Genomic DNA, 23,802 nt, shown 5'->3' on the forward strand with positions numbered 1-23,802 from the left:
CTTTCTTTCTTTCTTTCTTTCTTTCTTTCTTTCTTTCTTTCTTTCTTTCTTTCTTTCTTTCTTTCGTTTCTCTCTCTCATATTCCATTGTGTCCGCCAAAATGTTATTTCATGAAATTTTCTCTATTAGTTTGAATAAATCTAGGGTTTGCAAACTATAGCCCAAGGGCCAAATCCTGCCCGATATCCATTTTTTATTGACCATGAATATAGCCATGATATGTATTGTCTATGGATGCTTTCTCATTACAAAGGTAGAATATATGTCCTCTTGGCATATGAAGCTAAAATATTTACTATCTGGTCCTTTGAAGGGAAAAAAAAAGTTTGAATAAATGAATCTAACTCAAGGCAGAAAGGAACCTTAGAGGTCATCTGATAGTTCACTCTCTTATACCTTCATACTGTGAGATTTGAGGTTGCTTAAGCCTTGTTCTGTGGTTCTTAGTCAGTTATTTGTCCATGAGGGCCACTACACTAAATTTATGCTACTTATTATTCATATAGGCAGTCTACCCAACTGAGATGAGTCAGTAATAACTCACTTCAGCTTTTATATTATCTCAAGAGGATATTCCATTCAATATACATAAAGCATGAATATTCCTTGTTAATCATGCACTGATTATTTTTCATCTAGTATCATCCATCCCCTATGGTATGCCAAGATCAGTGCCAGTAACTAGGAGTATAATCAGTAAGTCTCAGTTTCTGGGATCTCCATGGCCTGCAGGAAAAAAGATATATTTACAGAGCTAATTATTACAAAGCATAGTGTGTGCTCTACCATTTGAGCTACATTAAAAAGCTATGTAAACAAAGTGATTAATACTGCATGGAATTTGAGGTTACGGAGAACTATTATGTAGGGTCTTATGGATAAGGTCTAAGACTGTGAAACTGGAACCATAGCAAGAATTTCACTAAAAATTTGAGCAAATTTGCATGAGTGTGAAGTCCTCGAGGCAGAGATGTCTGCAGGGGTTGACAACAAGAAGTTCATAAGCCCATAATGTTTTATGATGAAGTGTGCATGACACATCAATTTTTTTTTAAAGTTAGGGTTTATAATTTCATCAGATTTTCCAAAAATCTGTGATGAAAACTTAAGAGTAATGGTTACATGGTGGTAGAAATGGATAGAAACACCCGCCCGCCATCATATAATAGAAGAGAGAGATTAAAAATGCATATTCTAAAGAGATATTACTGTATTTGTCACATTATCATCGCTAACATACAAGGCATTTTGATAACCTTTAAATTTGATGTTAAAAATGTAGGGTGCATTGATAATAGTCAAAGTGTGTTATTCTTATTGCTACTATATGTTTAATGGAGTGTATTTGATAGTTTAATTTTTTAGAACAGATTTGGATTAGAAAGGCTGAGGCCTAAACTCTAGGGTCAACTTGCCTAAATTCTAATCTTAGATCTGCCCTTTACTACCTGTGTGGTAGGTAGCTTCTGAAATGGCCCCCATGATCCAGCCTCTTAGCATTCACACCCTTATAACTCACTTGGGTGTGAGTTGGACCTAGTGACTTCCTTCTAACAAATGAATACAGCAAAAGTGACGGCATGTCACTCTTGAAATTTGGTTACGAAGACTGAGATTTTCATCTTGCTGATATATTTTCTCTCCCTGGCTCTTCTTGCTTGCTATGATAAAGCAAAGTGTCATGTGGTAAACTCACCTTTAGAGGGGACCAAGTGTTAAGGACCAGAGAATGTCCTCTGGCCAACAGTCAGCAATAAACCAAGGCTCTCAGTTCAACATCCCATGAGGAAATGAATCCCACCAATAATCAATTGAGTGAGCTTAGAAGTGGGTCCTTCCCCAATTAAGTTGTTATGACTACACCTCTAGCTGACATCTTGATTGCCGCCTGTGGGAGACCCTGACACAGAAGACCAAGCTAAGCCACGCTCCTATTTTTGACCTACAGAAACAGAGAAAATAAATGTTGCTATTTTGAGCCACTATATTTGGGGGCTAATTTGTTGTGCAGCAATAGATAACTAATATAGATTTTGTTACAATATAGGACTGGGGTAATGTCATAACAAATACGTAAATATTTGGCACTGGCTTAGCAACCAGGAAGTGGACAAAGTGGACCCATGGGAAGGACAGGCAGTGGACAGAGGTTGAAAAGATTTTGAGTGGCATATTAGAGAAAGCCCAAATTGTCTTTAACAGAATATTAGTAAAATTATAGACATTAAGGATATTGTCAGTGCGAGCTTAAAAGGAAGTGAGAAACATGTTATGCAAAACTGGAGGAAGAAAGATCCATGTAATATGGTGTCAGAAAATTTATTGACACCATCATCTGCACTTATGTGGAAATCAGAACTATGACTAATAAACGTTGATTTAAGCAAGGAGATTTCCAAGTAAAATGTTGAAGGAGTTACTTGTTTTCTTCTTGCTGCTTATTATAAAGGGGAAGAGGAGAGAAATAAATTAAGGAACAGACTGTGTGGTAGACAGAATTCTAAGATTACTCTCTAAGGCCCAAACCCTTGTAAAATCTTCTCCCTTTAAGTGTGACTAGGATTTGTGAATGTGATAGATGTCACCACTATGATTAAGTTATGTGGCAAAGATGGCAGGAATGTGAAGATGTAATCAAGGTCCCTAATCAGATGACTTTGTGTTAATAAAGAGGGAGATTATCCTCAGTGGGCTCGAGCTAATCGGGTAAAATCTTTCAAACAGGGTAAAGCATCCACAAGATCTTCTTCCTGGCTTTAAGGAGAAGCAACCAGTCACGTGGTGAACTGTCTCTGAATAGGAGTGGGTCAAGGATCTAAATGCCTCAGCCCTACAACCATAAAGAACTGAGTTCTTCCAACAACTTGTATAAGCTATGGCTTTTTGTTCCCCTCTCCATTTTGTTCCCCTCGTCCCCCTTCTCTACATCTCCAGAGGATGTGCCTTGGTTGTGTTCTGTCATCTTGCTCAGTTGAGTAAGGGGTCCCCCAATTCTTGGGTATGAGTCTGCACCGGTTACTGCTGTCAGGTTTATTGTCTCTCTGCACATAGTCTGCTTTGGTCTAGTATCACTTTGCTGTTCCTGGGCGCACCCAAGACAAGGTGAATTTTCAAAACCACCTAAGTTTCTTTCCTCTCTGTGGTCTTAGGGCTGCCTTCTGGGTAATTTTAGGAAACGGCTGTTTCTGTTCTGGGATCTGCAGGCATCTCTTAATGCAGTAACTGCTCAAGCTATTGTCCTAGCCCACACCTTGCCCTCACAATTATGGAATGGAACAGAATAGATAATATTTTGTATGATCTCCAGAGAAGACTAATAGAAAGTAAACCATAAAATAAAACACTTAAAATATTACTCCACTACTCATGAAATGAACCAAAATTTAGGATTAAAGAATGGGAAGTTTGTAATATATTACAGCTATCAGAGAGCAACAAAATCATTTAAACATAGAACCAACTCTAAGTAATTATTAAAATATGTATACAATTCATAATTCTTTTAAAAAAAGATACGTATTTCCGAGTAAATAATAATAAATAATATGTCAAAACCCAAGCTTATAACCAATACACATTGAGTAGGAAAAGCCTACTCAGTCAAGTGATATTTGCTAACATCTTCTAAGATCCATGCACATTTCTAGGGGTTGGAACTAGTGTGATTATAAGACTTTAACCCTTATTCTAAGGAGCTTGCCTTCTAGTGGGGAAAGACATCAAAATTCTTTTAATAAATACAGTGGATTAGATACCAATATGTGCTGCAGGATTATATGATAAAGAACGAGTGGGAGCTACTCTAGCTAGTTTGATCAGGGATGGTTTTTCTGAGGTAGAGATTTAGGTTCATTCATGATTCTTAATACATTTAATATTTATGGAATATCCAACAGTACAATACAGTTAATATTTATGGAATATCCAAGATGATCCAAACAAAATTCTAGATAGACAAAAGAAGAAACCTTTTTAGGAAAATAATGACTAAATTTCAGAACACTAATATCAAATGATCCTCTGTCAGGGGAGCCACGCTTCTGGAAGTCAGTGGGTCCATAGGAGCCTTACTCTAGTGACCACAGGATCGCCCCTGAAAGTCTGTCAGTCCCTAAACACTCCTGCTTATAAATGTTCTCCAATGCTTGAATCCCTAAGCTAACCAAAACCTTGTATAAGATAGGCTCTGGCTCTGTACTGGAAGACTGCACTTGTGTGAAAATGGTTATAGATCACCACTTCAGTATTTTAACTCTGATCAGCAACAGATCACTTTCAAGCACTTCACATCTGACCCTGATGCTTCAGTCACTGACATGTGAGGCTACAGTGAGAAGACTGCTGTCTGTGACTGCTGCCTGTGCTGTCAGTGTCCCAACAGACACTGAATCTGACAGCACCTTAACTTGGACTTCCTAGCCTTCAGAACTGGTATTGTGCTCTGGCTGGGTGTCAGTCCTGAGCCTCTAAGCTGGGATAGCTGAGATCAGGACATTGCTCCACCAGAGACGTCCCAGCCCCATGTAATATCAAACAGCAAAAACTCTTGCAGAGATCTCCATCTCAATGCTAAGACCTAGCTCCACTCAACAGCCAGCAAGCTACAGTGCTGGACACCCTATAACAAACAGCTAGCAAGACAGGAACACAACCCCACCCATTAGAGGAGAGGCTGCCTAAAATAATAATAAGTTCACAGATGCCCCCAAACATACCACCAGATGCAGTCCTGACCACCAGAAAGACAAGATCCAGCCTCATACACCAGAACACAGGCATCAGTCCCCTCCACCAGGAAGCCTACACAACCCACTAAGCCAAACTTACCCACTGGGGGAAGACACCAAAAACAACGGGAACTGCAAACCATTTCAGCTCTCTTGTGTTGTTTACACTGTCTGTTTCCCATACTAAGGTGCATTTTTTTCAATTAAGACTTTATTTTTTAGAACAGTTTTAGTTTTACAACAAAATTGTGGGGAAGGTATAGAGATTTCTTGTATATCCACTGCCCCCATAAATGGATAACCTCATCCATTATTAACGTCCCCACCAGAATGGTACATTTGCTGCAACTGATGAACCTACTATGACCCATTATAGTCATCCACGAAGAAATAGAAAATATAAATAGACTGATCACAAGCACTGAAATTGAGACTGTGATTAAAAATCTTCCAACAAACAAAAGCCCAGGACCAGATGGCTTCACAGGTGAATTCTATCAAACATTTAGAGAAGAGTTGACATCTATCCTTCTCAAAAATCTTCCAAAATATAGTAGAGGGAGGAACACTCCCAAACTCATTCTACAAGGCCACCATCACCCTGATACCAAAACCAGACAAAGGTGTCACAAAGAAAGAAAACTACAGGCCAATATCACTGATGAACATAGATGCAAAAATCCTCACCAAAATCCTAGGAAACAGAATCCAACAGCACATTAAAAGGATCCTACAAACCTTCAAGTGGGGTTTATCCCAGGAATGCAAGGATTCTTCAATATACACAAATCAATCAATGTGATACACCATATTAAGAAATTGAAGGAGAAAAACCATATGATCATCTCAAGAGATGCAGAAAAAGCTTTCGACAAAATTCAACAATCATTTATGATAAAAACTCTCCAAAAAGTAGACATAGAGGGAACTTACCTCAACATAATAAAGGCCTTATATGACAAACCCACAGACAACATCGCTCTCAGTGGTGAAAAACTGAAACCATTTCCTCTAAGATCAGGAACAGGACAAGGTTGTCTACTCTCACCATTATTATTCAACATAGTTTTGGAAGTTTTAGCCACAGCAATCACAGAAGAAAAAGAAATAAAAGGAATCCAAATCAGAAAAGAAATTTGCAGATATGATAGTATACATAGAGAATCTTAAAGATGCTACCAGAAAACTACTAGAGTTAATCAATGAATTTGGTAAAGCAACAGGATACAAAATTAGTGCACAAAAGTCTCTTGCATTCCTATACACTAATGATGAAAAATCTGAAAGAAAATTTAAGGAAACATTCCCATTTACCATTTGAACAAAAAGAATAAAATACCTAGGAATAAACTTACCTAAGGAGACAAAAGACCTGTATGCAGAAAACTATAAGACACTGATTAAGAAATTAAAAGTGATACAAACAGATGGAGAGATATACCATGTTCTTGGATTGGAAGAATCAACATTGTGAAAATGACTAAACTACCCATAGCAATATACAGATTCAGTGCAATCCTTATCAATCTACCAATGGCATTTTTCATGGAACTAGAACGAAAAATTGCACAATTTGTATGGAAACAAAAAAGACCCCGAATAGCCAAAGCAATCTTGAGAAAGAAAAACAGAGCTGGAGAAATCAGGCTCCCTGACTTCATACTATACTACAAAGCTACAGTAATCAACACAGTATGGTACTGGCAGAAAGACAGAAATATAGATCAATGGAACAGGATAGAAAGCCCAGAGATAAACCTATGCACATATGGTCACCTTATTTTTGATAAAGGAGGCAAGAATGTACAATGGAGAAAAGACAACCTCTTCAATAAATGGTGCTGGGAAAACTGGACAGCTACATGTAAAAGAATGAAATTAGAACACTCCCTAACACCATACACAAAAATAAACTCAAAATGAATTTAAGACCTAAATGTAAGGCCAGACACTATAAAACTCTCAGAGGAAAACACAGGCAGAACACGCTACGACATAAGTCACAGCAATATTCTTTTTGACCCACCTCCTAGAGCAATGGAAATAAAACCAAAAATAAACTAATGGGACCTAATGAAACTTAAAAGCTTTTGCACAGCAAAGGAAACCATAAACAAGATGAACAGAGGACCCTCAGAATGGGAGAAAATATTTGCAAATGAAACAACTGACAAAGGATTAATCTACAAAATTTATAAGCAGCTCATGCAGCTCAATATCAAAAAAACAAATAACCCAATCCAAAAATGGGCAGAAGGACTTCCCTGGTGGCACAGTGCTTGAGAGTCCGCCTGCCGATGCAGGGGACACAGGTTCGTGCCCCAGTACGGGAGGCTCCCACATGCTGCAGATCGGCTGGGCCCGTGAGCCATGGCCGCTGAGCCTGTGCATCCGGAGCCTGTGCTACGCAGCGGGAGAGGCCACAGCAGTGAGAGGCCCGCGTACCGCAAAAAAAAAAAAAAAATGGGCAGAAGACTAAAATAGACATTTCTCCTAAGAAGGTATACAGATAGTCAAACACATGAAGGAATGCTCAAAATAACTAATCATTAGAGAAATGAAAATAAAAAGTACAGTGAGGTACAGCAGTGAGAGGCCCACGTAAAAAATAAAGGGGGGAAATTTACACACAGAGACGGATGCCTAGAGAGGGAAGACCATGTGAAGACAGAAGGAGAATGGCAGCTAACAGCCAAGGAACATCTGAGGATACCAGAAACTAGGAACCCTTTGAAACCATCAAGATGCCAGTTTTCTCCTATGGACACCCAGGAGGGAAAGTGGCGGGAAGAGGGGGTGGTGGGATGCACCAGGAGATTGGGATTGACACATACACACCAATAAGCATAAAATAGACAACGAATAAGAACCTGCTGTATAAAAAAAAAACAAAACAAAACTCAAAAATTCAAAAAAAGATGCCAGTTTTCTGTTTTGTATGTTTACTTTGTGGTTCCCTATGTACCCCAGCATCCATTCACATCCTTTACCTCCTGTTTCCCTACTTTTTTATGAGTCAGATTTTGGTTTTCTGAAAGTCTGAATGTTACCTTCATTACAATAAGCATATTATTAAATGCTTTTAACTGTAATATATATATATATATATATATATATCTCAAATGATCAATACATGCCATTCATTACAGATTTGTCCAAAACTATAAAATGTGCAACGCCAAGAGTGACCCCTAGTGTAAATTACAGACTTTGGGTGACTATAATGGGTCATAGTAGGTTCATCAATTGTAGAAAATTTACCATTCTGGTGGGGACGTTAATAATGGATGAGGTTATCCATTTATGGGGGCAGTGTATATACAAGAAATCTCTATACCTTCCCCACAATTTTGTTGTAAAACTAAAACTGTTCTAAAAAATAAAGTCTTAATAAAAAAAGATGCACCCTAGTATGGGAAGCAGACAATGTAAACAATACAAGAGAGCTGAAGTGGAAGAGAGGTTTAGGAGTTGGCACTTTATAGAGGGTGGTTTTATATTGAGGGTATTATTTTGTATACTTGATATCTGAATAATGAAGAGGTAGTAAAAGCAAATTTCTAAGGAGCTTTCTAGGAAGAAGGACAGACAAGTACAAAGGCCTGAATATGTGGCTTGAACACGTGGAATAAGCCTCGTGTTTAATGAGTAGAAAGAGCTCTGTTGTATCTCCGGCTTAGTGAACAAGGGGAAGAATAGAGGTAAGTTGAGGTCAGAAAAGTAGGCAGAGCCAAACCATTTTTCATCCAAGAGCTGGAAGCGTGTGTGTGTGTGTGTGTGTGTGTGTGTGTGTGTGTGTGTGTGTGTATGTGAGAGAGAGAGAGAGAGAGAGAGAGAGAGGATGGTGGCAGGGCTTCTTTATTGATGTAATAAACTATCATGAGGAGGAAGAGAAAGGTCAATGGTGCATTGTGCCTGAGGTCAAACATCCTATAATGTGTGAGACAGATCCTTTACATAAAAAGATTACTGCAAAATACTAATATTGCCCCTATTGAGAAACACTGAGCCTTGTGTGCCATAATGAGAAGTTTTGAATTTTTTTTTTCTGTTTGAAATAGAAAGTAATGGAAAAAGAATTATCCTGGGAGGGAAATGATCTTGGAAAGAGTAAGTTCATCAGGGCTGCTATATGGAGGCTGCAATGCAGGACAAGTAGCTGTTACACAGTTCAGGTGGGTGATAGTGATGGCTTGTATTGGGCATACAGCAGTGAGGATGTGGGAAAGTGTTTAGTGCTGTGTGTGTGTGCGCGCATGCGTGTGGGTGTGTATAAAAGTAATCAAAGATCATCACTCTCTTGCCTATTTTAGGCTTCTTTAAATTCCTCTACTCTACTCTCTTCAGTTGACCAATGAGTAAAAAGAATGCAAGAAAATGACAAAAAAATTTCAAGGAGCCATAATGAAAGTGGCCTATATTACTTCCACATATATTCCTTTGGCTAGAACTCAGTTATATGACCAATACAACTTGCAAAGTAGGCTAGGAAATGAGGAGGAACCACAGACATGTGAGAGAACAATTTATTCTGCCAAAATGAGACCAGAATCCACTTCTAAGTATAATAACTTAAGATATTTTTACATATGTACAAAAGTATATTCACTGCAGCATTGTTACAATAGTGAAAATTTGGAAACAACTGAAATATGCTTGAGCAGGTGAATGAATGATTAAAATATGACATATTTACAAAATGGAATATTGTGTAGAGTTAAAATGAATAAATTAGACACCTATGGACATATATAATATGGACATCTTGAAAGTAAAATGCAGAGTGCATAAAGCTAGATGTACTATGATACATTTTCAATAACACCATTTGTAAAAATTTTAAAAGCAGGGAAATAAATATTTTATTATGTAATAACTATTTTTTAAAATTTTGGAATTACAAATATCGAATCAATAATATTAGTGGCATCTAGTGAAGAAGGAGTAGATGCTGGAAAGGAACCAAAGTGCACTTCAAATGTATCTGTAATGCTTTACTTCTTCAATTGTTTTGAAGAAAATATGCAAAATAAATAAAGTGAATTTAATGTTATTTAGTTAATTAAAACACCATCAAAATATACAAATAAATGCCAAGTTACCTTCTCAATACAACTGATTACCAAAAACAATTTTTTTAAAAATCCGACAGACTTACTGCTTTTTCTAAAAGTTAATTATAGAATTGATCATATATAGTGAATATTTCTGTTAAGTGATTTTTTTTTTCTATGTAAAGGTTGACTATCTAAGGATAAAAAGAGTTGTTTCAGAAAATCCACCTTTCTAATCAAGTATTTCTATTCTTCTAATTAAAATCTTGTCCTACATTGTTTTAAAGTTCCCTAAGAAGGAAAAAAAAAAGTAAATTTTACAATTCATCAGAAATAAACTTTCCTTTAGTGTGTGATCACCATTCTGAGCAGTTAAACTAATGTAAACAGTAAGTCAAAAATTTCAGTTTGTAAATTATGTTATCTTGAGTCTGCTGTTAAGAACATTTATACCTCACCTTTCACTTCATTTCCTAGACTCTGCAACTGTTTTGGACTACATTTTTGTCCCCACCCCACAAAATCCATATGTTGAAATGCTAACTCCCCAGTGGGATGGTATTAGGAAGTAAGGCCTTTGGGAGTTAATTAGGTTTAGATGAGGTCATGAGAGTAGAGCTCCAACTATGAGATTAGTGTCCTTATGAGAGAAAAAGACCAGAGCACCTTCTCTTGGCCATGTGGGAAACAGCGAGAAGGAACTCTCCACAATCCAGGAAGCAGGCGCTCATCAGAACTGCACCAGGCTGGCACTGTAATCTGGGACTTCCAGCCTCCAAAACTGTGAGAAATAAGTGTGTGTTATTTAATCCAGTGAAACTATGGTATTTTGTTACAGTAGCCTAGAGTCAACTAATACAGGGACCAAGAATAAATGATGGGGAAAGTCACTTTTTTTGCAAACAAGCAAAATTAATATATCATGAAACACTGCTGAAGAAAATTGAATTCAGTGCCTTGGCAGACTCCCAAATAGCTGTTCTATTTTAAGCAACAACTCAGTGAACCACTTAACCTACAAGAAAGGAAAGAGACTCAAGTAAATTTTTATAATAAACATAATTATAGTATCCTGTTGTTACAACTCAAAAAAAAAAAAAGGAAAAAGTTAATCACAAAATGCTACCATTACTGTATTCAGTCTGATAATTCAGCAATGGTAATAGCATAAGAATTGATGAATAAAAGTAAACAGACTTTTTATTCTTATGTGAACAGAATTTTCAAATTATTGCATTTTTTTAGCCCAGGTGCATAAAAATGTAGAAACATTACTTTGTTTGAGTAACCACATAATATGTACAACAAATTTTCTTCCTAGAATGAGCACTTGAGTCAATGGTAAATGAGATGATCACATGGGACAAGAAATGAGATGAAGCTTAGGAAGAGTTAAGACTCAAAAATTAGGTGGTTTCAGCAAACGAGTGAGAATCATAAATAGAATTAGTTTCTAAGATAACAAGGGGGTGGGATTCAGGGGTAACATGAAACTCATGAAAGTAAGGTTCAGATATGGTTTGAAATTAGGGACTTAGGGAAAACACAGGGAAGCAACAGGCTCTACTGAGAGGCAGGAGTAGATGCAGAAACAGGTTAATTTCTAATAATTGGTAAGGATACATGTGGTGAACATTCCTTTAGAATAAGACACAATATATTTTGGGCTGCACTAAGATATCCCTAATACCAAACAGCCATGGCACAACTGCTATGTCATGCACCCTGTTCCTTGATTTTGCATCTATACGTGGAGGCAAAGTCTACAAATAAATCTGACAGAGTCAGAATAAAACAACACTGACTTCTGGATCTGCTAAAATGGAATAAGCACAGTCAACCCAATCTGTTTCACTGATTACAAATAAAAATTCTGGAAACACTGCATAAGACAGATCTGAGAACTTTGAAAAGTAAGTAAAAGCAAGCAGATTAAGGAGGGAATTCAAAATTCGAAGTATGTCAATATGACAATGACTTTCCTATTTGTTTGTTTTTTTCCCCTTCCCATTATCTCCTGATCTAGACTAGAAGAACCCAAATTCCAGAACGGCATATGTGAGAAGGACAGAAAGTTCTCCAAAAAATAACTCTTATTTCTGGTCAGAGAGTAAGGAGTGGTCCCCCTGTGGAAGAAGAGTGCAGAAAGTCCTTATTTAACATTTTTTCTATTTTTGCCCTGCTGAATCTGTCCTGAGGCAAGACACAGGCATGAAACTGCACTTGTTTGGAGGAATTGGTGTCTGCACAGGCTCCTAAAACTCTTAAGACTATGTTCCAGGCTGAGTTTAAAGGCCTAACAACCAGGGGATCCAATAGTGTAGTTCCAGTCCAAAACTCGAGACACAGGAAGAGCCCATGTTTCAGTTCAAGTCCAAAGGCAGGAAAAGCAATGTCTCAGTTTGAAAGCCTTTGGACAGGAAGAATTCTTCATTGGGGAAGTCAGCCTTTTTGTTCTATTCAGGCCTTCAACTGATTGGATGAGGCCCACTCACATTATGGAAGGCAATCTCCTTTTTTCAGTCTACCAGTATAAATGTTAATCTCATCCAAAACACCCTCACAGAAACACCAAGAATGTTTGATGAGTACGTGGGCCCCCATGGCCCAGTCAAGCTGAGACATAAAGTTAATCATCACAGGTGTAAAGCACTGTCCATGTCCGAGGGAAGCCCTGAAGGCACACACATGAATCAGGTGAGGACAGCACTGCAAAGGGTCTTGTAAACTAAAATGGCACAGATGAGCATTGGGACTCATAGCCTGAACCTAACCAGATTGAGTGCATGCCAAAGAAGGAAACAATACGATCCAGGGGATTACAAAGGTACCAGGGTTTCATTACATGATTTTCAAAATGTCCAGGATATAATAAAACATTACCTGACATGTAAAGAACCAAGAAAATATTTCACAGAATAACTCTCACAGGAAATGGCAATCAATAGAAGGACATCAAACTCAAAATGGCCCTGATGTTAGAAATATCCAACAAAGACTTTAAAGCAGCTGTTGTACTCAGGGGCCATGAAGTATGGGTAAGCACTCATGATACAAATGGAAAAATATTTGCTCTCAGGAAAGAAATAGAAACTATAGAAAAGAACAAAATGAAATTTTATAACTGATAAAGATACAATGCTGGAAATTTTAAAATTCACTGAGGGGCTTCTAAAGCAGAAAAATGATGATAGAGGAAGGAGTCAGTGAATTTAGAGATCAATAAAAATCAACTAATATGAAAGAAAAAAATGTTTGAAAAATAATGGAAAGAGACTTGTGGGACAATATTAAAGCATGCATGTTGCCATTAGAATCTGAGAAGGAGAAGAAAAAGAGATTGGTAAGGAAACAATTTTTGATGAAATAATGTCTGAAAACATCCAAATTTGCTGAAAGACATAATTCGACAGATACAAGAAACTCAACAAACCTGAAATACATTAAAATCAAAGAAATCATCTCAGTTATATCATAACTGAACTACTGAAAATCAAATATGAAGAAAAGTCTTAAATCATACAAAAACATGACACATTACATAGAGAGGAATAAGGATTCAAAGACTACAAAGGTTACATACTATATGATTTCATCTATATGACGTTCTGGAAAAGTAAAAACTAAGCATAAAGAACAGATCAATGGTTTCCAGGGGTAAGATCTGATGACAAAGGAATAGCGTTAGATAATTTGAAAGTTCTGTTTTATATCTTGATTATGTTTGTGGCTATTTGACTCTATTTTTGTTAAAATTCGTTAAACTCTACACCAAAAATGTGAATTTTACAAGTGTGTAAATTTTAAAAATAAATAACTCATTAAAATACTAGCCTTTCATAATAGCCAACAGCTTTTACCCACTAACATTCTATCAATACCATATATCATTCCTCACACTTGATTATATGCCTCTATGGTTCTAACTCCTTTTGGTGGGAAAAGCTGAGTAGAAGACTGATGTACACTAGTATCTCTCTATATATATCAGAGAGTGGAGCTATTAAAAGCAAAGCTTGTGAGGCTCTCCTGTAAAGCCAAAGTCAGAGGAAGAATAAAACGTAGGACTCTTCAGCGTAATAGCAGAGTTATTTCTAAGGTAAGGGCATCACTTTGCTAATTAATATGAAAAATATTACTTCCTAAACAGGAATTTATGTCATTTCACCTTCCTGCAATACAATGGTACTTCAAAGAAGAATGCAGGATATAGTCAGAACTCGATGGCAATGGCTTAATCCAGAGCTGCTATTCAGCCAGAATGCAATATCAAACTTCTTGCCAAAATACTGTAAAACTTCTGTAACAGTTGGCAAATAACATCTACTCATAGCTCTGCAAGTGCCTCATTTTCACCCTAGTCACTCCACCATTTCTCTAGAACCTCCCCACAATCCAGTAACTAAAGAGGTAACATGTGACACAGTAAGGAACCTCTAAGGATGGCTCCAGCAGCCAGGCTGGGTCTGCTCTCACTGGTCAGTGTCTAAGCCAAGCCAGTGGTTAATTACTTTGATAATGACTCCTGTCCTAGCCTCTCATAGATGCATCTTAAACTTCCTAAAACATGATAAGCCCTTATATATTAGCAATCTTTCTCCCCTACTGGACATGATGGAGAATAATGTTAACAAATGAAGTAGGCTGAAGTCACAATATGATGTAACCTTGAAAGAAACACCAACCCCTCTGTAATATTTGGATTATGGTAGTGTCCTCAAAGGTGAGGAAGGTGTCCAGCAAATTCTCCGGTTACTCTTCTGTCAAAATCAAGATTCTGTTGAGGATGACTGCCTTATTTTTTGTCTTCAATCCATAAACCTATCAAGTATTTGAGAAATGCTTATTGAGGGAATGAATTGAAAAATATTGAAAAGAAATATTTCTACTTCTAAAAGTAAAAAATGTTAAAAACAAACATTTTAAATGACAGAAACACACTGGTCATTAAAAATATGCAATATGTAATGCAGAGAAATAAGTATTTTGTGGTGTTAATAATAAAAATTGCAGTATAAATTATTTTCAGTCTCTATCCTAAATTTGCTGTAGCGGTAATAAATGCAGTTATATACGATAATTTTACAACTATATTTTTATGTTTACATGTGATATTTATATACAGAAAAATCTGTTTGCTACGTAGGATGTTTTTTAACAGCTCTGTTGAGGTATAATTGATACACAAAGAACTGCACACATGTAATCTGTACTACTTAATGAGTCTGGACAGATGCAAACACCCATGAGACTATCACCACAATCAAGGTAATAGATATAACTAATCCTTCCCAGAGTTTCCTTATGTATCTTTGTTTTTTTGTGTGTTTTGTGTGTGTTGTAAGAATACTTAACATGAGATTTACCCTCTTAACAAATTTTTAAATTATTGTATTGTTAACTACAGGCACTACATTGCAGAGCAGATATCCAGAACTTACTTGTTTAGCATAAATGAAACTCGTTACCCATTAGGATTTAAATGAATACTCAACTTATTTATGTTACAAGTTCAAAAATTTAATTTTCCTTGAGCCTCAAGTATACTGTATAAATAGTATTCTATTCATAAATCTAGTAAATTTTAACAATTAATTTCAACAGTATCCTTAATATTTACCAAATCAAACCAAATCCCCTTAATTAATTGTTTCTACTTATAAATTTATAAAAATTCCTCAAGCCTCACTACAAGCAAAATTGTTCACTCTTTAAAAAAATCACATTGTTTCATAAATTAAATCAACTGTAAAATTAAAATTCTTCTATCGTTCCAATATAATTAACAAATTTAGTACAATTCTTACACATCTTTCAACTAAATGTCAAAAATTTTAAATTTGGGCTTCCCTGGTGGCACAGTGGTTGAGAGTCTGCCTGCCGATGCAGGGGTCACGGGTTCGTGCCCCGGTCCAGGAAGATCCCACATGCCGCGGAGCGGCTGGGCCCGTGAGCCATGGCTGCTGAGCCTGCGCATTTGGAGCCTGTGCTCCGCAACAGGAGAGGCCACAACAGTGAGAGGCCCATGTACAGCAAAAAAAAATTTAAAATTTGTCAGCATTTACATTGGAACTATAAAGCACATCTGTTAAACATTTTATAACACCACATTATCTTACCTATTTTAAATGCCAAATATATGCAAATTGTTCCTAAACTTAGTATAGAATTATTAATGCTGTGATTTAAAAAATTTTAATCACTACAGTTACTTATAGTACTTCCCTTGGTTTGACATTCACTCAACCACTAAGTGAACATTGATATCATTTCAAATGAATTGATATCACTATCTTGACAATTTGTGGTTATCATCTTAAATTCACTGACTGTATGTACTTAAGAGCCATATATTTTCAGCAAGGAAGTGGGGTAAAATACAGAGTTTTTATCCAGAGAGTCTTATGGCCTCACTGATCCTTGTTTCCATAGTTGCTACAAAAAAAAAAAAAGAAAAACGATTTAATGTAGGTCCATCAAAGGGAGTTACAGCAGCTCACCTTCTTGTTTAATTTTCATCATAATCTAATTCTTTTATCTGACTTTTGTAAACAGAAGTCTGTGACCTCCTATTCAAAGTATTGAAAACTTCCTTCATCCATTTTCTAAGAACATACCAAAATGTGGTGCTGGCATAAAGACAGACATACACATCAAAAAATAGAATTGAGTGTCCAGAAATCAACCCATAAATCTATGGTGAAGTGATTTTCAACAAGGGTGACAAAATCACTCAATGGGTAGAGTAGTGTTTTCAATAAATAGTGAGGAAAAATGGATAATCATATTCAAAAGAATGAAATTGGGAGTTTGAAATTGACATGTACACACGGCTATATTTAAAATGGATAACCAACAAGGACCTACTGTATAGCACAGGGAGCTCTGCTCAATATTATGTAACCACCTAAATGGGAAAATAATTTGAAAAAGAATAGATACATGTATATGTATAACTGAATCACTTTGCTGTACACCTGAAACTAATACAACATTGTTAATTAAATTTACTCCAATATAAAATAAAAAGTTAAAAAAAATAAAGAAATTGGACCCCTACCTCATATAACATTCAAAAATTAGCTCAAAATAAATCAACAACCTAAATAAAAATATAGCATGAACACTTGTGGCCTTGGATTAGGCAATAGTTTCTTAAAATAACACCAAAAGCACAAGCAATCAAAGGAAAAAATATGGATAAAGTTGACTTCATCAAACTTTAAATCTTTTGTGCTTCAAAAGATATTATCAAGAAAGTGAAGCATGGCACAGGGATATTAGCTCGGCGCTTTGTGACAGCCTGGAGGGGTGGGATAGGGAGAGTGGGAGGGAGGGAGACGCAAGAGGGAGGACATATGGGAACATATGTATATATATAACTGATTCACTTTGTTATAGAGCAGAAACTAACACACCATTGTAAAGCAATTGTACCCCAATAAAGGTGTTAAAAAATAATAAAAAAAAGAAAGTGAAAAGACAGCCAACACAATGGGTGACATTTGTAACATCTGCAAATCATATATGTCATAAAGCACTTGAATCTAGAATATATAAAGAATACTTACAACTCAATAATAAAAAGACAAAAATCGAATTAAAAAGTGGACAAAGGGTATGAATAGGCATTTCTTCAAAGAAAATATACAAATGGCTAATACAGACAGAAAAAGATGCTTACCATCATTAGTCTTTAGGAAAATACAAACTACAATGAGATACCACCTCATACCCACTTTAATCAAATGACATACAGTAAGTGTTTGTGAGGATGTGGGGAAATCAGAACTTTTGTGCATTGCTGGTAGGAATATAAAATTGTGCACCTACTGTAGAAAAGAGTTTGGCAGTTCCTCAAAAAGTTAAACGTTAGGGTTACCATGTGACCCAGCAATTCTACTCCTAAGTATTGATGCATATCCATGAGACTGGAAACATATATCCACACAAAAACTTGTACACATATGTTCATAGCAGAATTACTCTTAAGAGCAAAAAAGTAGAAACAACCCAAATGTCCATGTACAGATGAATAGAGAAACAAAATGTGGTATATCCATAAAATAGAATAGTATTTGGCAATAGAAAGAAATGAAGTATTGGTACATGTTACAGCATGGAAGAACCTTGAAAACTTTATGCCAGTGAAAGAAATCAGACACTAAAGGCCATATATTACATGATTCCTTTTATATGAAATATCCAAAATAAAGAAACCCATGGAAACAGAAAATAAATTCATGATTGCCAGGGACTTGGGGAAAAGGGAATGGGGTGTGACTGCTAATGGGCACAGAGGATATTTCTGGGGTGATAAAATGTTCTGGAATTGGAGAGTGGTGATGGTTGTACAACTTTGTGAATATCCTAAAAACCACTGAATTGTACATTACAAGTGCGTGAATTTTGAGGTATATGAACTATATCTCCATGAAGGAAAAACAAACAAACAAACTAGACTGGAGAAGTTTGAAGACAAGAGGATAAGAGGAACCAACACTGCTTGAACAGATTAAGATGACCCAATATCAGAGCTACCCACACAGCAGATGACTATGTAACAGCTCTACTCTTTGGAAGCCCTGAGCTTTAGCATCATGGAAATGGAAACCTCTGGTCAATGGTAAGCATCCCTTTGGAACTGTCTGTTCTACGGAAACTGGGGCCCAAAGCAACTCTAGGTTCAGCACACTACAATTAGCACCAAATTTTGGCCATTTCGAAGCAAACCGCTAAGACCTTAAAAATATCTGAGCAGGAGAGATCTCTAACTAAATCCAGGCATGTTGTCATCAAGCCAGACAAGAGCTATAGCTCTTCATAACTTACGCAGTAAATGTTAAAATAATTACATTTTTTTTCCTGTGCACTAGTGACCTACTAACTATAATTGCAGACTTTACTTATTTCTTGATATTTCAATGGCCAAAATTATAGTAATTAGTTTGGTTAAGTTGTTAGAGATGTACATTTATGTCTATCTTCACTCAAATGTATTCATAGAAGAAAGTATTTCCACTATCCAAGACCTTAAATAATTATTTTTAATCTATCTTCATGTAAATCTAGTTTATAGGCTTTTAATCAACCAGAATGTTTTACCCTTATCCTAAATCTGGAAACTTTTTTTTTTCTTTTGTCGTACGCGGGCCTCTCGCTGTTGTGGCCTCTCCCGTTGCAGAGCACAGGCTCCCGACGCGCAACCTCAGCGGCCATGGCTCACGGGCCCAGACGCTCCGCGGCATGTGGGATCTTCCCGGACCGGCGCACGAACCCGCGTCCCCTGCATCGGCAGGCGGACTCTCAACCACTGTGCCACCAGGGAAGCCCTGGAATCTTAACTTCAAACACCTACAAGGAATAGGCATGTACTAGTAAGGTGAAAAAAAAAATTAAGCAGGCAAATGTTGAAGGTCGGAAGAGATGAGAACTGTAATAAAAGAGACAGCCCATGTCCATCTAAAGGAAAGTACTTTACTCAGGTGCAGCTAAGTTAAAAAAAAAAAATTGCTTAGTATAGACAGATTTCCATTTTTTTTAAGGGGTGGAAAGAGTGGGGAATTGTAGAGTTTTATACAGGAAATATGCTCAATTTTTTAAACATTGGATATAGATTTTGAGCTAAGAACAGTACATATCCTATCACATTTTTATTTCAAAAAAATAGATTTTATTTAAGGCCTTTATCCATTGTCAGAAAAACAAAATGGCACTTTGTCTCTAGTACTCCAGATTCTAGATTTCCATATTTCCATATTAGACTTCAGAGACCTTTGATGACACTGTATATTTTTCAAATCTATGCCATCTAATTCTCCGGATGATTGCTCAGTTGTTTACCAGATCCATATCAGGCTTTGTATATTCTGTGTAATTAAATTGAACTAAACCAGGTACTGTCAATTGGTTGTTATAATACTTTAAAGCTAATTCTTTTAATCGAAATGGCAAGAGGCTAGTATATTTTTAGAGACACAGTTGTTACTCTCTGAATTTCCAACTGGCTAGTATTATTTTCCACCTGAAGTCCATGAAGCATCTCAAAATCAAAATGTGTAAAGAATAATAAATGTTTTGATCATTATATTCCCTTTCTGTCTCACTCAATACCATCCACATAGCTCCGTCACCCTTGCCTTTCTCACTATGCAATCAGTTAAGACATTAATTTTCCCTCTGAAATACCTCTCATGTCTGTATCCCCTTCTGCATTGTGAGTACCATAGCAATCAGAACCTTTTTACCTTACATGTGAACAATGAATAACTTCCACATACTTCTTTCCAGCTCCCCACCCAACTATCTACTCTAGGAAGAGAAGAAATCCTGTATCATCTCACTGACTGGTTTACTCTCCTACTCTAAACGTTTGAGGATTTTCATTGCTCATAAAACAAAGACTAAACTCTATAGGGAGGGAAAAAACTTGTATTTTGTGGTGCATAATAAAATAACCTCTGGAGTCTGATAGACCTGGGTTCAAATTCTGGGTTCACATTTATTAGAATACCTCCATCAAATTACATTACATAATATCAAACTCCTTAACTATAACTGGACTCAATGCTTATCTCCGAAGAGGTGGTATAAGGCTCAAATGAGGTAGCCTTTGTGAAGTAGTAACACATCTCAGGTTCTTGGAACTGTACTGCCAGTAATAAACTAGATCTAGAATCTTATCTCCTTCCCTGGCTTCGGAGGGCTCCTGGTTCACCTGCACAGAGATCAAATCATGAGCAAATGTCCTGAAGATAAACCAACAAGATTGTGGATAAGGTGGAATTCATCAGTATAACAATGTGCATGTCACACCCACCTCACCTGCTAAACCTCAAAGCCACAAAGCAGTGACCTCATGCCTGAGAACCTGCAATTCTTGCCCCGATGAACATATCTCTTTTGTGTAACCTGTTCACATGGGAAGCAAACATTTAGAAAGTAGAAGTAACTTCATAAGGGCAATAACAAGAACAACAAAAACAATAAATAGGTCAGTAAAAGATGGAGTCCTGGAATGCTAGCAAAGATTGTTGAATTTAGCCTCTTCCCAGTTTCTCAGTCTTTTATCTCTACTACACATTAAACTTACTACTTCACAACTTCTTCCTTAGTTTGCCCAACATATGGATTGAAATCTAAAATAGCAGTTTATTTTCTGCAGTTTCTATGTTGGAAATTTTCAGTAGGTGTTGGAATCTGCATTTGCATTTGCTGCACCAACAGTTTGGATTACTTTTCCACATTTCTTTGCTGGCAAACAATGCCACGTGGTAATAATCATTTAAAATACCCCTAGTTGTTAATGTCCCCTGTATTGTTTGGGTGCAAGTGGAAGTGATCTTCTGTTCTCCTCATCTGAGAAATATGCTGAATATCCTGCCTGACTTTGGAAGAATACGTTCATGGCAGAAGATGGGCTTGCATCTCTCCCAGCTTTCTCATGAAAAATAGCCAAGTTTTTACAGGTGTGGTTTGTGACCATGTCAATGATCATCAGGTCCTGTTACCTGCCTTACACTGTTTCCCAGAAACATACTCTGAGACAAGCACCCTGTGCAGATGGATTAGGGGTTATTCTTGGATGATACCTATAAGGAAGTGAGGAAGGGAGGACTGGGCAAAGGGCAAACCTACCTGCACTGCTGTCATAGTTGAAGGTTTAGCCAATTCTATGCAGAGCTCTGGAGCTGGGAAAGACCTTTGGTATTGCCCCAAATTAAGAAAATGTGGCTACATCTTTGTATCTTTCCATCAGCAGCAAGTCACCCCAGAAAGAGACTATAACCCTGATTGAGGAAGTTTCTTATGGATGCAGGCAACTCCTAGTGAGGGATGCAGCTATAATCAGGAGTTAATATTCCCAAAGGTTGACAGGGGAAAGAAATGGGTGTGTCATCCGGGAAGAAGAAATCTGGTAATCACTACAGATCCCCAGAGACATTAAACCCTATGTCATGAGCTCATTAGCTCTTGTCTACTCAGCTAACCAGTCACATGAGACTTGACTCACATGGTAGAGGAAATGAGACTAACCAGCTTATTTCAATGCTCAGAGGACCCCTTATTCTAGTTGAATTATGTAACTCAGGGATAGGAGAAAAACATGAAGAAAATGAAAGTGAAACTCAAATTTTTTCTGGACATAAGCTAGTAGAGAGTAACATCTATTTTGCTTTAGATACTGGAAAGAGAAGTTGGTTAGATAAAACGAACAATCAATATAAATTAAGAGTGCCTAGGTCTCACTTCAATACTGTGGAGGGAACTTCAATTTTCAGCTCTCCAGTATTGCAGCAACAGCACTAATTTAAAACAGGTAAATACCAAGGTTATTCTTGGTGCCGTATCGTTATTTCAGATATTGGTCACCAGTTTCACTTGCCCTTCTTGGTTTTTGCTCCAACCCGTCTTGTCTTTCTTGCCTTTGTCCCTTCCCAATTTCATACACCCTCTCTACAAGAGGTCCTGGAACCTCCTTATCATCTCACTCCTGCAACTCCCCCAGCTCTCGCATCTCACTACGACCCCACCCTCCCTTATTTTCACTCTGCAAAAGGTTGATCTTGGACCTGTCAGGAGGACCCTGTGTTATACAAGGAGAGGCATGAGATTAAGGGCAGGGCCATTCTTCCCTGACTGGCAAGGCAAACATTCACAATTTTTGCAACATAGAGAACTTGGCTAAGAGAGAAGGAACTAACCAAATGATCAATTTTCATGACTCATCTTTCTTGAGTTTTCAGGAGCATTTGGCACCATTGATCACTCGTTTTGCTTCGACCATTTTGTTTAGGAAGAACTTTCCAGAAATAGCGTTCCTGAAATGTCCAATTATGTACACAAAATTGTGGGAAGTTCTTTGCTTGAAACCATCCATTCTCCTGGCTTTCCTTCTACATTTCTGGCAGTTTCTTCTCCATTTCTGTGCCCAGCTCCTCTTCTTCTACAGGGTGGAGATGATCAGAGTTCTGCTGTGTTTTAAACGTAAGCAAAATAGTCAGAGTTGAGTTATTTAGGGCGGAGATTTTGCAGCTTTCATAACACAAAGAGAGAGAGGGGCAAAGGAGTTGCGAGTGATTTCACAACATTGGTAATAATGTTGAATAATGGAATCCAAGTTTTTTAAGGAATGAAATAAGGATATGCGGGGAGTTATGGACAATGGGAAAATTGAAGAGTCCGTGGATTAGAGACAGTGAAACAGAGATGGTTCAAATAGAGATAATGGAGTGAGTGAAAGACCGGGTGTGGTAAAAAAGAGTAAGATGGTCAAAATAGAGGTTTTTGACGTGGCAATAAAGCGTCAAATATAAGATTGGAACTGGATCTAGGGTAGGGTGTTTTTCATTCACTTATATAAATGTAAAAGATTAGTAATGAAAAGAAAGATGGTGAGACCAGGCGTCCCAATCTTCAGTGATGCCAGAGAGATGTTGTGGTATTGGTAGGCAATCACCATGAGCGAGAATAATGTGTAGATAGTATTATTCCATTTACTTCAATGGAATTATGTTTTTTGTAAATGTTTCTTTACCTTTGCATTTATTTATTTATTGTTAATGTAGGAAGAGGAAGAAGATATCTACCCAATCTCAAGAATCTCTGTAAATTGTATTATAGGGGACAGGGGAAGATAGGAACAGCCATTTCTTGAGAGACCTGCCCAGCAGTGTCCTCAAAAAATTCTCACATTTTAATTAAAGCCATAAGGTAAAGGGAATATTCAGAGAAACATTTAAAGATATAAATACATGTTACAAATGACAGTCTGTAAGTTGCACAGGATTTTGAGAGGGTTAGAGATGTATAAAAAATGGGTCTAGTTAGGGTAAGTTTTAGGTCAGATTTTCCACAAAATGACTCAAAACAGAGATTTGCTTGAATGAAGTTTATAGATGAGAGTTCTCAGGAGTAGCACCCGTGAAGGAGTGAGGGAAACAGTATTGCACAGAAGTAGAAGTTATACTTCAATGCAGTTTTAGCACAGGCTTCAGCTGATCCCAAGGGGAATTTGGAAG

Source organism: Monodon monoceros, unplaced genomic scaffold (genome assembly GCF_005190385.1).
Source record: "Monodon monoceros isolate NGI ecotype Baffin Bay Population unplaced genomic scaffold, NGI_Narwhal_1 Super_Scaffold_16, whole genome shotgun sequence".
Taxonomy (NCBI): Eukaryota; Metazoa; Chordata; class Mammalia; order Artiodactyla; family Monodontidae; genus Monodon; species Monodon monoceros.